Genomic DNA, 14,505 nt, shown 5'->3' with positions numbered 1-14,505 from the left:
CGTGGAGCGTGCATGACGTCACAGGTTGTCCGTCTGCTTCTGGGTTCGGTATCCAGGGGAGGGATCGTTCAATGATTAAACATCATTTGTTAATACTACACTCAGGTGGCGCTTCCTTCTCTACCCCTCTTTCATCCATCACAGAGCCAGCTCTCTGAGGACAGCAGCCGCCTAGCCTACCAGCCTACTTTAACCATTACATTACCGGTTACCACTTAACCCTTGAACTTCCAGCCTGTCCCCTATGGACTAAGTTGCTCAGCCCTTTATATCTCCTGTTATATATGGACTTGTGTGTTTGTGCTTACAGTTACCAATACTATAAACGCACATGTGATTGTGCTTTAAGTAAAAAGTTTGATAATCAACAATGTGTGGCTTCTTCTTTCAATGCTCAAAAGCAGTTTTTGGAGTAAAGTTGTTTTTTTCTGTGGCAATGGGTGTTATTTACTAAAGTCAATTCCACTTTGCACTACAAGGGCAGTTTCAGTGCAGTCTCAAGTGCACTTGTAGTGCAAAGTGGATTTTCCTTTAGTAAATAACACCCAACAGTGCTTTATAATTTTACACAATATCACACCATTTTCAGGACTCCCCAAATTTCGGTCATGGTGCTGAAAATGATGAATATTTTTGTCAGTAATGCATTACATACATTAACAACAAAACAAGGTGTGTGTGTAGCAGACCCACAACATAATAATAATAGTTAGCCGAAGAAGAGATTGTCACCTCATGTCTCAAAGAAATTTTGTTTGCACTGTTGAAGAAAAAGGCCTAAAAAAAAATACCATCATAATATAACCGAGGAGACAGCTAAAAGAAAGCCAAGCAGTAAATCAAAGAAAATATTTGTTCAGTTTCAAGTATATTTTTATTAAAAAATGTCTCAGACATTTTCTGGTATATCGATGGCCCCCTACCCGCAAAGTATTCCAGGTATCTTAAACGGACCTCGTGGGCACTCTGGGGGGGGCAAGCCGGGACGGCCAGTTTCCAGTGCCGTCAGGGTTGGTTCATTCAGAATTCCGGCCTCAGGCCCAACTGAGGCAGCATAGTTCACAGAATTTCTCCTTAAAAAGTTGTGGAGAACACAGCAAGACAGGATGATGTGATTGAGTTTATATTCCGCCATGTGTATCGGTGTTAAGAAAGAGGCGGAACCAGCTGGCCATTATTCCAAATGTGTTCTCCACCACTCTTCTGGCTCTGGCCAGCCGGTTATTAAAAACCCTCTGGTCCGGGGTGAGGGTCCTCATAGGGAATGGCCGCAAACGCTTCATCCGTAACTAAGACGAATGGGAGTCCTTCCGCATTGTCTTCTGGAGGTGGCAAGCCCAAACTGCCATTCTGGAGATGCCTGTAGAACTCGGTCTGGGCGATGACTCCACCATCCGACATCCGGCCATTCTTCCCCATGTCCACATAGAGGAACTTGTAAGTAGCCGACACCACTGCCAACATCACAATACTATTCAACCCCTTGTAGTTGTAATAGTATGACCCCGAGTTGGGGGTGGGACGATGTGGATGTGTTTCCCATCAATTGCCCCTCCACAGTTGGGAAAGTCCCACCACTGGGAAAAGTGGGAGGCCACAGTCTGCCATTCCTGTGGCATGAAAGGAAACTGTTGAGAGAAACGAGAAAAAAAATTAGTAATTTTGCACATAAACACTGAAAGCAGATTAGACACAAATATTCTTGGCCAAAATCACTATAACATTTATTTTAGGGAGTATTTAAAGACAAAAGTATAAGGTCCACCTATCAGATTCCTCACCCCCTCTGATGGCCCATTGTAAAAATTTTAGGAGGGGAGATGTTTTGGACAGGTAACCCTCTCCACTTCATTGAGAGATGAATGCATACATAATGTGTGTTACTTTGGCCAGCCCCTCCTTACTTACACTATTGGCAGCCCACTGGACAGGTAAGAAGTGTCATAATACAAATATATTAATACACACTGTACAAATGGAAGCACATTTTTACATTCTGCAATTACCTATCAAAATAATAATAGGAGAAAAAACTTTAAACAGTACCATTTGAAAGTATTCAGGCAGGCCCTTTCACTACATGCTTTGGTGAATTCATACAGAATTCTGACCACAAAAGAAGTAGGTATAGTGTGTATGGGTTTGGCAAAGTGAGCAGATAGAGGATTGGTATCGCTTAGCGGTTGGGGGGAGGGGGGTTCCAAATGTTTTTGGAATTTAAGGACACAAATAACATTTGTACACAATTTTAGGGGGTGTTTAGGGTAAAGCACTACAATGGAGCTGATAAAATACATTGTTAAGTGACTAGACTAGGTGGATATGGGCCCAGGATAACATGCTGGGGAGGTTAGTGAAGGCAAATATGCATGAAGGACAAAAAACAAACTTTAAAAAATCCCAGCATGCATGAGGACAAAGGGGACATTCAAAGCATATTGCAATCATGGTAACTAGGGAATAATGAAAGAAATACAATACATTGGCAAACATTATATATATATAATGAGATTTTCAAGGAGAAAACTTACCTTAATATAGTCCTTCTGCAGGACCTGGGTGATGGCAGAACAGGTCTCTGGAATAATGATCCTCAGAGCCTGGGGGAGATGCCTGTCAAGAACTTGAGGTCCTGCAGGCTTCTCCCCGTCGCCAAGTACCGCAACGTGGCGACTAGCTTCTGCTCCGGAGTGATGGCTTGCTGCATGCAGCTATCCTGCCTGCTGATATAATGGATCAGCAAAGCCAACAAATGGTGAAAAACGTGGTCCGTCATCCTGACAGTTCCTGAAATCATCAGGCTTGTTCTCACGGATCTCACGGAGCAAAGGCATGTGAGAGAATTGGTCACGCTGGAGCAACCAATTCTTTGTCCATGAACTCCTCCTCGCCTTGTTCATGGACTGGGCTTGTATCAAAGTAAGAACCCCAAAACCAAGCCCCCACACAGCACGAACTCTACGATGAATACGTACACGCAACATGGCTTCAAAACGGTCAGCTGGTCAGAACGAAGTAACAGAATGCACTGAAGAACAGCAAGGCCTGTGAAGAGCGACCTGAAAATCAGCAACGAGCGGACAAGAACGCACTGAATAATCAAATACGAACTCACTGCACACACTGAAGACCAGATACAAACCTCACAAACTGAACACCAGAAAAACGATCTGAAAACCACAAGTCTGAAAAGCGTGAATCGTCTCTCACCAAACTTTTACTAACACGAGTTTAGCAAAAGGAGCCCAAAGGGTGGCTCGCTTGGTATTCAACTGCCCTTTTAAAGTCCCGTCGTACATGTTGTACGTCACCGCGTTCTTGACGTTTGGAAATTCCAACAACTTTGTGCGACTGTGTGTATGCAAGACAAGTTTGAGCCAACATCCGTCGGAAAAAATCTGATGGATTTTGTTGTCGGAATGTCCGATCAATGTCCGATCGTGTGTACAGGGCATTAGAAGGACATAGAGGGTAATCTGTGACAAAAACCTGAAGCACAAAAACCTGAAACCTGAAACTGTATGCTGTCTACCGGGCACTCGGCTTCGGCACATCACGGATCTGGTGGACAGATTACTGGGAGGAGCTGGGGAAGACCCGGCTGTCATGGTACACGATGGCACCCATGACAAAGTCAGAGGCAGATGGAGTGTCCTAAAGAACGATTTTAGGGACTTGGGAGCTAAATTGAGAAAAAGGACCTCCAAGGTAGTATTCTCAGGAATACTACCGGTACCTCGAGCCACAGCAGAAAGGCAAGGGGAGATTAGGGAAGTAAACAAGTGGCTGAGGAGCTGGTGTAGTAAGGAGGGGTTTGGGTTCCTGGAGGACTGGGCAAACATCTCAGTAGGCCACCAGTACTATAGAAGGGACAGATTGCACCTAAATGAGGAGGGTGCAGATCTGCTGGGAGTAAAGATGGCCGAAAAGTTAGAGGGGTTTTGAACTAGGTGACGGGGAGAGGGTCCAGAGGTAGAGATAGTCAGCGCGGAACATATTCCAGAGGGTAGTATTGGGGGCATTAGTGGTAGGTTGACACTTGATTTGATTGTAGCCGTATTAGTGCAATTGTGACAGAGAAAATTGAGTACTGTCCGTGATACTTTTTTTATTTACACTAACATACAATTTTTCAGGACAAGCTTTCAGGGTATGTCCCCTTCTTCAAGGTCCAAGCAGTACTGATTCACAAATTTTTAAGCAGAATGTTAAAGAAGAAAAAAAAAAAAAAAAGAGAAAACCAAACACATACAAATCAATGGTAATAAAGATAGCAGCAGAGTTAGTGAGATAAGACAGAGGGAGAGCAAGGGGGGGATGCAAGGGGGGATGCTAGTCACAGAGCGGTCGTAAAACTTTAGCATAATGTGTAAGGAAACCAATATCTAAATTCAGGCCATTATTCTTCGTGTCAAAAAGAAGTATCATTCTTAGTTCAAACGTTTTTCCTTTCCTGGATAGTTCTGAAATTCCCTTTAAGAACTAAGACATTGAGGTCTTCTATAGTGTGGTCCGATTGTGAGAAATGATGTCCCACAGGTGTGCATAAACTGTCTTCTTTATGTTCTTTGATGGTATGTCTGTGCAAATTCATCCTCGCTTGCAACTTCTGTCCTGTTTCACCAACATAAGATCCTTTGCTGCACCTTTTGCATTGGATGAGGTACACAACATTACTTGAGGTACAGCTGTAAGATCCCATGATATTAAAGGTCCCATTAGTGTGTGTAACACTTTTGGATAGATTTATTTGGTAGGTTGACTAAAGCCAAAGGTAAACCCAAGGTAAGTATAGTAACAAGTCCTAGTTGCAATCTCGGAACACCCAATAAGAGGATAGTATGCGACCGGTCTAAACTACGTGGCATATTCGCCAATGCCAGGAGCCTGGCGGACAAGATGGGTGAACTAGAGATAATGTTGTACAAGGAGGATTTGGATTTTGTGGAAATTTCAGAGACCTGGTTTAACAGCTCTCAAGATTGGCTGGCAACCATTCAAAGGTATTCCCTTTATTGCAGGGATAGAGAGGGTAAAAAAGGGAGAGGGGTATGTCTATATATCAAGAAAATTGTACAAGTCCAGGGTGGAGCCAGAGGACCTGACGTCACCACACTCTCAGCTGATCGGCTTTGGCGTCGGCTGTGTTTTTTAATTGCTACGGTGTTTTACCCTGCCAATGCTTTGATGTCAGTTGTCCATTCATGGATTAAAGCATTTTAAACTACTGCACAATGCAGCGTCTCTTTTTCTTTTAAAATATACTATTTCCTGCTACGAGTGGTCTTGCTGGAGCAGCTAATGGAGGAGAGTGTTCCTGGTTGCCGCCTCTGAAATTTCAACTACCAGGCGTGGAGGGAAGTCTGTCTCTACTCAAAGACCAGCTGTTCCTGACCCCAAGAGGAGTTTGTTCAGGCTCGCATGATCTCTGTGGTGGGGATCCACCAAATCTGGTAAGCAGCCCCCTTTTCCTATTTCTGCACTGTCTTAGAAGATCCATAGAAGATTTACTGAAGATATAAAGAGGAATCACACCTCCGGTTTATGATACCATCATTTTCCATATGAACTATAATTTTTTTATTTCTTTATATACACATTATTATTTGAGTAGCGCACTGAACTTTTTTCTTTATACTGTATAAAACCTCATGTTCAAGGTTTTTTAGTTGCAGCACTCAGGATTATTTATGTTTCAGATATTTGCGATTTTGTGTGTTTTTTATGCACTTTTAAAATAGATTTTCACTAATTTAAATTTCACATTGGTTTATCACAGTTGGGGGTAGCGTGGAACGTTTACCATATATAGATCCTAAACTGCCCTATACCACCCCAACCTGCCCTATACCACCCCAATCTGCCCTATACCACCCCAATCTGCCCTATACCACCCCAACCTGCCCTATACCACCCCAACCTACCTTATACCACCCCAACCTGCCCTATACCACCCCAACCTGTTTTATACTACCCCAACCTGCCCTATACCACCCCAAACTGCCCTATACCTCACTAACCTGCCCTATACCACCCCAAACTGCCCTATACTACCCCAATCTGCCCTATACCACCCCAACCTGCCCTATACCTCACTAACCTGCCCTATACCACCCTAACCTGCCCTATACCACCCCAACCAACCCTATATCACCCTAACCTGTCCTATATCACCCTTACCTGCCCTATGCCACCCCAACCTGCCCTATACCACCCTAACCTGCCCTATATGACCCCAAACTGCCCTGTACCTCACTAACCTGCCATATACCACCATATCCTGCCCTATACCACTCCAAACTGCCCTATAACACCCCAAACTGCCCTATACCTCACTAACATGCCCTATACCACCCCAACCTGTCCTATAATACCCCAACCTGCCCTATACCACCCCAAACTGCCCTATACCTTACTAACCTGCCCTATACCACCCTAACCTGCCCTATACCACTCCAATGGACCCTATATCACCCTAACCTGCCCTATACCACCCTAACCTACCCTATATCACCACAAACTGCCCTATACCTCACTAATCTGCCATATAACACCCTATTCTGCTCTATACCACCCCAGACTGACTGCCCTATACCACCCCAAACTGCCCTATACCTCACTAACATGCCCTATACCTGTCATGAAAGTATTTACCAAGGCCGAGATGCCGAGAGCGGTTCACCCTTGCAACTAAGCGCAGTCCGCCCCCTGGAGGTGAATGGCACAAAGAGGCACAGGCTACCCAATGGACCATAGAGGACTTGCATGGAGGTCCTTGAAGGGAGGAGCTGCTGTGCAGGAACTGGTAACAGGAGTTCTTAACTGGAAGAGAACAAACAGAAATTCCAGAGCCAGGCTGAGGGTCAAACACCAGAGTCAGCAAAACCACTGCAGGCTGAAGGATGGTGTCAGGAAGACACAAGGCAAGTCCAGGTTACAGGCAGGAAGTCAAGGCAAGGAGACAGGAGACAAATCCGGGTCACAGGCAGAGGGTCAAACACAGGAGATCGTTGGATATTCATTTAAACAAGCCGAGGTCAGGTCCAAGAGAAGAGTAGAGTAGTCAGGTAGCAATCCGGGTCACAACGGTTAAACAGGTACAGGAGACAAGATCAAGTTTTCACAACAGGAAGCTGAAGATGAACCAGCAATTTGTCTGAGTACCAGAGCCCTTTATATAGGCCAGCTGAAAGGATCACATTGGGCGTGCGCCTGTGCGCATGCGCCAAAGCGCCGTTCCGCCACGCATGCGTGCAGGAACACGGCCAAAGCATCTGGAGGAATTATTACCCTGACAGTGTCCCCCCCCCGAGGGGTGGCCTCTGGACACCCAAACTAGACATTAACTCCGGATGTTCTCGATGAAAGGCCTGGACCAGACGTGGGGCATGTAAATTTTTGGAAGGTTCCCAGAAATTATCTTCAGGGGGATACCCCTTCCACTTAATCAAGTACTGGAGTAGTCTTTCCTTTTTCCTGCAACTTAAGATTTCTTCCACTTCAAATTCACTTTCCCCGTCTATCATAACTGGTGGAGGAGGTGGTTCTTCCCTGTCAGGAAAAGGACTGGGAACAACAGGCTTCAGGAGAGATGCATTGAATACTGGATACACTTTATAAGAATTAGGTAAGACTAGTTCAAAGGCCACAGGATTGACCACCCTCTTGATCTGGAAGGGACCTATGAACTTTGGTTCTAGTTTCCGTGAGGGAATTGGCAACCTGAGATTAATGGCTGACAGCCAAACTTCTTCGCCTACCTTAAAGGCTGGATTCTCCTTCCTTCCCTTGTTATAATGTTTTTGGTAATCCTCTTGGGCTTTCTGCATGGCTTCCTGGATTCTCCGGAAGTTCAGCTGGATGGAAGCTACTCGGTCTTGTACCGCAGGGACAGACAACTGAGGAATCGAATCTGGAAGGAAAGAGGGATGGAAACCAAAGTTAGACCAAAAAGGTGTTTGATTGGTGGCAGTATGGTTGGAATTATTATACGCAAAATCTGCGTACGGCAGTAGAATGGACCAGTCATCTTGGGAGTCAGAACAAAAACATCGGAGATACTGTTCCAGGGTTTGAATCATTCACTCCGTCTGGCCATTGCTTTGGGGATGGTATGCAGAGGAGAGACAGACCTTTATTTCCAGAGATTTACATAATTCCCTTAGAAGTGAATTGGACACCTTTGTCCAAGGTGATGCTCACAGGTACACCATGTAGTCTAATAATTTCTTTAAAGAACACGTTGGCTGTAGCAGAAGCAGAGGGAGTACCCACCATGTGCAGGAAGTGTGCCATCTTTGAAATCTGGTCAACGATAACAAGAATGGTGGTGAACCCCCCCGAGGGAGGTAGGTCCACGATAAAATCCATGGAGATTTCTGCCCATGGCCATTCAGGAATGGACAAAGGTTTTAGTAGACCCCAAGATTTCTTATTTGAACCCTTACTGCGTTGCCATGGAATGCAGGAGGCAACATAATTCTTACAGTCCTGTCTCCAACCCTGCCACCAAAAAGAGCGAGAAATTAATTCAATAGTCTTTTGTGTCCCGAAGTGGCCTGCCAGTTTATGGTCATGGAAGGTTCTTAAAGCTAGAGGCCTTGACTCCAGCGGGACAAAAATGTTTCCGTGGGACCAGAGTAAGTTATCATGTTTCTCCAAAGATGATATGTCAGGATCAGAACATTGACTGGATGCTGATTTAATGGAAGTTATTAGGTCAGCTTGAGTGACCAAAAAAAAATTTTGTGGAGACAAGATGGTACTGGGTTCAGTTACCTGAGAGGTTTCATGGAACATCCGGGAGAGTGAGTCCGCTTTTCCATTCTTTGAACCGGTTCTGTAAGAAATATGGAAATTAAATCTGGAGAAGAAGAGGGCCCATCAGGCCTGTCTGGGTTTTAAACGTTTTGCTGTCCTGAGATACTCAAGATTTTTATGATCGGTGAAGATCATGACAGGATGAGATGCCCCTTCTAGCAAGTATCTCCATTCTTCCAAAGCAAACTTGATGGCCAACAACTCCCTATCGCCTACATCATAATTCTTTTCTGGTGGACTTAATTTCCGGGATGCAAAGGCTACGGGATGCAGGAGGGCCTTGGGGCCTTGTCTTTGAGAAAGGATGGCCCCAGTAGCTGTTTCTGAAGCATCAACTTCCAGTATAAATGGCAGGGCAGGATCTGGGTGTCGTAAGACTGGTGCAGATGAGAATAGGGCCTTTAACTTAATGAAAACTTCCTGTGCTTCTGAAGACCATTGGAAACGGTTATGTTGGCGTGTGAGTTGGGTGATGGGACTTACAATAGCTGAGAAGCCCGCGATAAACCTCCGGTAAAAATTTGAGAAACCTATAAATCGTTGAACTCCTTTTTTATCCACAGGAGACGGCCACTCCTGGATTGCCTTGACCTTCTGGGGGTCCATTGCGACCCCGTTGGTGGAGATGATAAATCCCAAGATTTGTTCAGTTGAGGTATAATTTATGTCTCCTGAGGATTGCCAGGACCTGTTTGACATGTGTCTGGTGTAGCTCCAAGGTGGCAGAAAAAATGAGGATGTCATCCAGGTAAACGACTAGAAAATGACATTTACTAGGTGTTAAAAAGTAGCCGGGGCATTGCAGAGCCCAAACGGCATTACCAGGTACTCGTAGTGCCCGAACCTGAAGGCGGTCTTCCATTCATCGCCATCTCAAATCCGTATAAGGTTGTAGGCACCACGAAGGTCTAATTTAGAGAAGATCCGAGCGGATCGAAAATGTTGAAACAACTCTGGGATGAGAGGAAGTGGGTATTGGTTTTTAATGGTGATTTTGTTTAGCTCCCTATAATCAATGTATGGTCTGAGAGAGACATCTTTTTTTCTCTACGAAGAAGATACCGGCTCCAGCCGGTGATAAGAAGGGACGGATAAAACCTTTCTCAAGATTTTCATCTATGTAGGTTTTAAGAGCCTTTAATTCTGTCTCGGACAAGGGAAAGATGCGGCCAAAAGGAATTTCTGAGCCGTGCAAAAGGTCTATAGGGCAGTCATAAGATCGATGAGGTGGTAGACGGTTGGCCCGTTGTTTATCAAAGACATACTTGAATTCCAGATAGACTGGAGGTACATGTAGAAGATTATCAGGTATTGGTACTATGATTGAGCAAGAGGCTGGTGCTGGAAGGAGGCAGTGTTGAGAACAGTATTGGGAGGAAAAGGAGACTTCTTTTTTATTCCAATTAATCTGAGGTTCATGAGCCTGTAGCCAGGGAAGCCCCAAGATGATGGGAAACATAGGGGAAGGAATAATGTCAAAGCGTAGGAACTCCTGATTAGGGATGAGCTTCGTGTTCGAGTCGAACATGGTCTGTTCGATCGTTCGCCGAATTCGTGTGGCGCGTCACGGCCCATAATTCACTGCGGCATCGCAGTGCATTGCTGGCTGATGATTGGCCAAGCATGCACTATGACCCGCATGCTTGGCCAATCACAGCGCCGTCTGAACAGAGAGCCGTAATTGGCCAAAGCCAAGGAGGCTTTGGCCAATTATGGTTCAGGGGATTTAGTACACGCCCCACACTATATAAGGCCGCCTGCACAGCGGCCCTGTGTAGTGTGTGTTCCGGCGTTGAAAGAGATAGACAGAGAGACAGTTTCATTTGATTTGAGTTAGATAGATTAGGCAGAACAGTCAGTCAGTTTAGCTGCACTTACAGTGTATTGTGTATATATATGCATCCCAGGTGTTGCATATATATATATATATATATATACACTGTATTCAGTTTAGCTAGATCCGTTCCTGTTATCTTCCTACTGACAGGCAGGATTGTCTTGTTACAGTATTTACAGCTACCTGAAGAAAATTGCTGGTGTTCTTTTGATCCTATTAGTACCACAGTCAGGCAGCTAGACTATTTACAGTTAGTGCAGTGCGTCCTGCTCACAGTGTTCAGCTAGATCCGTTCCTGTTATCTTCCTACTGACAGGCAGGCTTGTCTTGTTACAGTATATACAGCTACCTGAAGAAAATTACTGGTGTTCTTTTGATCCTATTAGTACCACAGTCAGGCAGCTAGACTATTTACAGTTAGTGCAGTGCATTCTGCTGACAGTGTTCAGCTAAACCTACAAGTTAGTGTGGTGCGTCCACCTCACAGTGTTCAGCTAAACCTACAAGTTAGTGCGGTGCGTCCTGCTCACAGTGTTCAGCTAAAACTACAAGTTAGTGGGGTGCATCCTGCTCACAGTGTTCAGCTAAACCTACAAGTTAGTGGGGTGCGTCCTGTTCACAGTGTTCAGCTAAACCTACAAGTTAATGGGGTGCGTCCTGCTCACAGTGTTCAGCTAAACCTACAAGTTGGTGTAGTGAGACATCTGCACAGTGTTCATCTAAAGCTACAAGTTAGTGCAGTGCGTCCTGCTCACAGTGTTCAGCTAGATCCGTTCCTGTTATCTTGTTACTGACAGGCAGGCTTGTCTTGTTACAGTATTTACAGCTACCGGAATAAAATTGCTGGTGTTCTTTTGATCCTATTAGTACCACAGTTAGGCAACTAGACTATTTACAGTTAGTGCAGTGCGTCCTGCTCACAGTGTTCAGCTAAACCTACAAGTTGGTGTAGTGAGACCTCTGCACAGCGTTCATCTAAAGCTACAAGTTAGTGCAGTGCATCTTGCTCACAGTGTTCAGCTAAAACTACAAGTTAGAGCTATGCGTCCTGCTCACAGTGTTCAGCTAAACCTACAAGTTGGTGTAGTGAGACCTCTGCACAGTGTTCATCTAAAGCTACAAGTTAGTGCAGTGCGTCCTGCTCACAGTGTTCAGCTAAAACTACAAGTTAGTGCTGTGCGTCCTGCTCACAGTGTTCAGCTTAAAATACAAGTTAGTGCTGTGCGTCCTGCTCACAGTGTTCAGCTAAAAGTACAAGTTGGTGTAGTGAGACCTCTGCACAGTGTTCATCTAAAGCTACAAGTTAGTGCAGTGCGTCCTGCTCACAGTGTTCAGCTAAACCTACAAGTTAGTGTAGTGAGACCTCTGCACAGTGTTCATCTAAAGCTACAAGTTAGTGCAGTGCGTCCTGCTCACAGTGTTCAGCTAAAACTACAAGTTAGTGCTGTGCGTCCTGCTCACAGTGTTCAGCTAAAAATACAAGTTAGTGCTGTGCGTCCTGCTCACAGTGTTCAGCTAAACCTACAAGTTGGTGTAGTGAGACCTCTGCACAGTGTTCATCTAAAGCTACAAGTTAGTGCAGTGCGTCCTGCTCACAGTGTTCAGCTAAAACTACAAGTTAGTGCTGTGCGTCCTGCTCACAGTGTTCAGCTAAAACTACAAGTTAGTGTGGTGCGTCCACCTCACAGTGTTCAGCTAAACCTACAAGTTATTTTTTTGCGAGCTCTGCACAGTGTTCACCTAAAGCTACCTGTAGAAGGTTGGTGGTGTTTTCCTGACCCTATCACTACCGCAGGCAGCTAAAAAAGCTACAAGTTAGTTTTTTGCGAGCTCTGCACAGTGTTCAGCTAAAGCTACCCGTAGAAGGTTGGTGGTGTTCTCATACTACAGGCAGGCAGTTGATTTTGCTAGCTGCAGTATCAGTACATATATATATCTATATATATATATATATATATATCTATATATATATATATATATATAGATATATATATATATATATATAGATATATATATATATATATAGATATATATATCCCAGCTTAGTGCAGCTACAGGCCATTAGTACGTCTGGAAGGCCAAGAAGGAGAGGCAGACAGTCACAAGCCAATAAGAGAGGGCAAGCAGGCTCTGTGTCTATTGCTGGTCGTGGAGACGGTGCATCCTCATCAGCACGTGGCCGTGGGACACGCTTGGCCTTTTTTTCGGCAGCTGGCCGTGTTGAGCTGCAACATGTGGAAGACTTGGTCAAGTGGATGACCAAGCCGTCCTCATCCTCCTCATCCTCTCTCACCCATGCCCAGGGTACTTTGTCTGGCAAAGCAGCGGCCTCTTCCCTCGGCTCAATGTCATCAGTGACTCCTTCCCTAGCTCCACCATGTCCTCCTGAGGAGTCCCTCGAACTGTTTGACCACAGTGTTGGGTACATGCTCCAGGAGGATGCCCAGTGTTTGGAAGGCTCTGATGATGATACTGAGCTCGATGAAGGCAGTAACATGAGCATGGACAGAGGGGGTGCCCAAGAAGGACAGCAATCTGGCAGTCATGCTCCCCCTGCTGCAGCATACTGCCAGGTTTGCTCCAGTGATGAGGAGGGAGGGGATGATGAGGTCACTGACTCAACGTGGGTGCCTGATAGGAGAGAGGAAGAGGAGGAGGAGGAGGAGGCGGCACATCACCAACGAGGCAGGATGCCCTCCAGGGGCCAGCCTAAGGGCAGCACATTGACTGCATCACACCCCAAAGCTCCACATGTGCAGGGCGCTGCAGTCTCTGCGCGTTATTCAAAAAGTTCTTTGGTGTGGGCCTTTTTTGAGACGAGTGCATCAGATCGCACCACTGCTATTTGCAACATATGTCTCAAGCGTATCTCGCGTGGCCAAAACATCTCCCGCTTGGGTGCCACATGCTTGACCAGACATATGTTGACCTGCCATGCAGTTCGTTGGCAAGCGTATCTAAAAGACCCACACCAAAGAACAAAGAGGACCTCTCCTTGCTCCTCATCAGCTGAGATCTCCAACCCCACTATACCTTCAGTCCTCTCTGAGACCTGCACTGAGAGGAATGAAGGTGTAGAATTAGGTGTGTCACAGCCAAGTACTTGTGGGCAATCTGCTTTTGGTACACCGACGTCAGATTGTACCAGGCAAATTTCCCTGCCCCAGCTGCTGCACCACCGGAAGAAGTTTGCTCCCAGCCATCCACATGCGCAGCGGTTGAATGCTAGCTTGGCAAAATTGCTAGCACTTCAACTGCTGCCTTTTCAGTTGGTAGACTCTGCCCCCTTCCGTGAGTTTGTGGAATGTGCGGTTCCTCAGTGGCAGGTACCCAAACGCCACTTTTTCTCACGGAAGGCGATTCCGGCTCTCTACCGCCATGTGGAAGGCAATGTCCATGCCTCGCTGGACAGGGCGGTCAGCGGTAAGGTGCATATTACCGCTGACTCATGGTCCAGCAGGCATGGACAGGGACGTTACCTAAGTTTCACGGCGCATTGGGTGACTCTGCTGGCAGCTGGGAAGGATGCAGGACAAGGTGCAGTAGTGTTGGAGGTTGTTCCGCCACCACGCCTCCAAAATGCTAATGATTGTGACACACCTCTCTCTTCCACCCCCTCCTCTTCTTCTTCCTCCATGGCCTCTTCCTGTGCTTTGTCCTCGGAACTAGCGGTACTCCGTAACCGTTCAAGGGGCTACGCAAGTACGCAGGCCAAAAGATGCCATGCGGTGCTTGAGCTGGTGTGCTTGGGGGACAGGAGTCACACTGGGGCAGAGGTTCTGTCAGCTCTGCAGGGGCAGGTTCAGAGGTGGTTGACACCACGCCAACTTAAGGCAGGAATGGTGGTT

The sequence above is a fragment of the Aquarana catesbeiana genome, linkage group LG03 (genome assembly GCF_042186555.1).
Source record: "Aquarana catesbeiana isolate 2022-GZ linkage group LG03, ASM4218655v1, whole genome shotgun sequence".
Lineage (NCBI taxonomy): Eukaryota > Metazoa > Chordata > Amphibia > Anura > Ranidae > Aquarana > Aquarana catesbeiana.
Note: the sequence above shows the minus strand (reverse complement) of the source record.